This window comes from Pteropus medius, unplaced genomic scaffold (genome assembly GCF_902729225.1).
Source record: "Pteropus medius unplaced genomic scaffold, Ma_sr-lr_union100, whole genome shotgun sequence".
Classification (NCBI taxonomy): Eukaryota; Metazoa; Chordata; class Mammalia; order Chiroptera; family Pteropodidae; genus Pteropus; species Pteropus medius.
The window spans coordinates 810,533-814,327 of NW_024344437.1; the positions used below are offsets into that span (position 1 = coordinate 810,533).

The 3,795-nt window shown below is 33.6% G+C and overlaps 1 pseudogene; it reads left to right on the plus strand.

Annotated features, from left to right (window-relative positions):
- Positions 1-260: 260 nt before the first annotated feature.
- LOC120610720 (uncharacterized) lies at positions 261-379 on the plus strand (annotated as a pseudogene).
- Positions 380-3,795: the final 3,416 nt, after the last annotated feature.

The following is a 3,795-nucleotide window of genomic DNA, read 5'->3' on the forward strand; positions in this document are numbered from 1 at the left end:
TTTCATGAAAATGGGAACAAGCAAACAAAAAAGCTAGAGTAGCAATACTTATCCCAGACTAGATAGATTTTAAAACAAAGGCTATAACAAAAGATAAAGAAGGACTCAGTTAAATACACTTCTGAGTATTTATCTGAAGAAACTCAAAACACTGCTTTGAAGTGTAATGTGAATCCATATATTCCTTGCAGCATTATTTACAGTAGCCACGATATGGAGTCATCCTGGGATGGTACTCAGCCATAAAAAAGAATGAAATTGTCTACAGCCATGCTACTCTGAATAAGCCCGATCTTGTCTAATCTCAGAAGCTAAGCAGGGTCAGGCCTGGTTAGTACTTGGATGGAAGACCACCTAGGAAGACCAGGAGCTGTAGGTGTAAAAAATAGAAAAGTAAGGAATTGTAACTGACAAGGTCCTTGCAATCTGTGAGGCTGACCAAGAGTTGCCTCGCCTAAAATAAAATATTAAAAAAAAAAAAAAAAGAATTAAATCTTGCCATCTGTAACAACATGGATGGACTTTGAGAGTACTGTACAAGTCAGACAGAGAAAGACAAATGTTAAATGGAATCTAGAGAGGAGGATAAGCAAACAACAGAAACAAGCTTATAGATGCAAAGAGCATTTTGATAGATGTCAGATTGGGAAGTGATGGGATAGGTGAAGATGGAAGGGGATTAAGAGTTACAAATTGATAGTTACAAAATAGCCATGAAAGCCATGAAAATGTAGAGTATATCACGGAGAATATAGACTTCTTAGGACCAGTTGGTTTGCAAATGAGAAGCATGACTCCGACTGAGTCCTTAACCATCTCTATGAATTGGCTAACCCTGGGAGGGGCAGCCTCTCCGTGGCCAAAATTCTTTTAAAGATGTCAGAACATCAAAAAGAACAAAAATAGAAAACATGATTAATACAAATAGAAATATAAGTGCACGTTTACTAGCTCTTCAGACATAACATGAAGATGGAAACCAAGAGTAAGTTTATATCATTATAATCATTAGCATCTAAGTTAATACTGTTCCCACTAATATTACTTAGTTTATTAATAAAGCACTTCATATTATGCTTTCCATAAAGAATATTTTAATGTATTGTGAACAATGCTTAAACATTGTTATGACAAGGTATATTGGATATAAACATCTTTGACTTAATATTTATGCTATAGAAAAGTAAAAATAAACAAAAAAGCCAGGATATGCTAAATCTCTTAAAAGATAATGACTGTTTTTTGATGATGGTAAAAAATAAAATTTTGTAAGTAAAATTTATTTAACAACCACAAAATAAATAGGACATAAATGAACCAATATTTTATTCTCCTCAAACTGAAGAAGATCATATTCCTAATTAATGCTTAAGGAGAAGGAAAACAATTCCATTGCTTTGTATTAGTCTGATAGCTTCAAAAAATGTTTTTACCAATTGCAAGTTTGTTACCTGTTCATTTATTATCAGAGTCCACTTTTAAAACATTAAGCAAAATACATACAAACATACTCGAAAAATTAAAACTTTATAGAAATTATTTTTAACACCTTAGAAAGCAAGAAATTTAAAAGGAATTATTATAGACTTTGGATAGAATCAACTAAACTAGGGTGGACACAGCTGCCTAAAAACACTCTGAATTGCAAGTGATGACAATGTGATCACAATAACATTTAAATTTTGTAGCAATTAATAGTTTTAGAATTATCTAAGCATTTGAATTACATAAGTTAGATAATTATAATATCTAGAGTAGCTCTTTCAAACTAAATTTTTTTTAGAAGCTAAAAAACAGTCTTTATTGGGTCTTTGATTACTCAGAATAGTTGAATTGCTCAGAACAGTAGGCATGGCTATTTAAGCCATCATTGTCTAAATGAATGTTTTTCAACTGTGGGTCATAACTCATTAGTAGGTTAAGAAATCAGTTTAATAGGTCATGACCATTACAATTTTTTTTTTATTTTTTTCAGCAAAGAAAATAAGGTTTGTTAAAGAGTTGCAAGTTCCAGAGACACAGGCAAGATATCACTCAAAGGCCTGGCTCCCTGGGTGTCTTGGGAGTATAGATTACATAAGGAAAAAGGGGTAGTCATTGAAACCGAGGGAGTCGGGCTCCTGAATGCTACTAATTAGACAGCTGGAAGGAGCTGAGGTAATTGATCATTTTGTCCAGTTCTGGAATCAGCCATGGTGCCAACCCATCTGGTCCTGTTGCTGGTGGAATTATTGTTTTCCTTCTATGGGCATGGGCTGAAACGTATCTGATGCCAAAATGTTATCCTTAGTCTAAAGGATAGGACTAAAGTTTTGTCCTTGTAATTACAGTACTGAGGCTTAGTTAATCTTATGTCCTAAGGCTTAATGATCAAAGGAGCAAGCATACAGAGGAAAAGAGGGTGAGGGAAGGAAGTGAGTCATAATGTCATTATCTGAGCAAAATCAGCTTGAATCAGAGAAAAAAATATGTTAAGAAATGATGTTTATGCAATACTTTCAGACACACCCTCTCAGGGATCACTCTAGTTAGCTGCCTCTCTTCCTTTCTAAATTGTGTGGGGCCCAATCACTCTTTCTGATCATGTAACAATAACAACGAAAACCTTTCTGATTAAACAGATTTTAATTAAATGGATTTCTTTTAAAACCTCTTTAAGAGCAGAAAGATCATCCACATCTGCTCCTCCTGACCTTTTGGAGTGCAATTGTACTTCATATTTGTTCAATCTGATCCTCAAAAATCTCCACCTTTCTCATGAGCAAATATTTTGCTTCCTCCAAGTAATTCAATCTAAATTTCTTTATACTGTTATTATTCTATTACCTTTATTCTTTTTTATTTTTCTATTTTTATTTTTGTTAATTATCATTGACAAACAATATTATATTAGTTTCAGGTGTATAACACAGTGACAAGACATTTTATAACTTATGAAATAATCATCCTTATAAATCCAGTACTCCCTGACACTATACATACTTATTACAATACTACTGACTATAGCCCCTTATCTAATTCTCACACATCAATCCCATATTTTCCCTGCCCTAAATCAACTCACGTACCAGGCAACTAGAGACCACCTCTATAGCCCAAAGCCCATCAAAATTACTCAACCCATGCATCCTAAGCTGTTTACTTTGTCCTGCTTTGCCTTTTGCATAGAAATCCCTGTGAAGTCTCCAGCTTAGTCTTTTCCCCTCACTTCATCTTTTGACTGGCCCAAACCTGGTGCTTTCATGTGACCTTGCATGGCACGATGTGCCTCCTCTTGAAAAATGAATGTAATATAAATCTTTCAATGGCATTAGCCTCTTATTATCATCACTCAGTAGGCTCTATAAATTAAAATCTTGAGGGTACAACAATTGGAACACTATTTGATAAATGAGTGAATTTACATTATTTTTAGAGAAGGAATAACATAATTGATTGTATGTTAAAATTTCCAAAATGGATATCTGAATTAAGAAAGTATAATGTCAGTAAGGTCAGCCCTTCATATCTGCAGGTTCTACATCTGCAAATTCAACCAGCCACTGATGGAAAATATTTGAAAAAAAATTCTGGAAAGTTGATCCCTAAACAATATAATATAGTAACCATTTACATGACATTTACATTGTATTTGGTTTTATGAGTAACCTAAAAATGATTAAAAGTATATGGAAGGATGTATGTAGGTTATGTGCAAATACTATCTTATTTTATATAAGAGATTTGAGCATCCTCAGATTTTAGTATCCACTGTGGTCCTGGAAACTTTGGAGATTGAGGGATAACTATAATCTG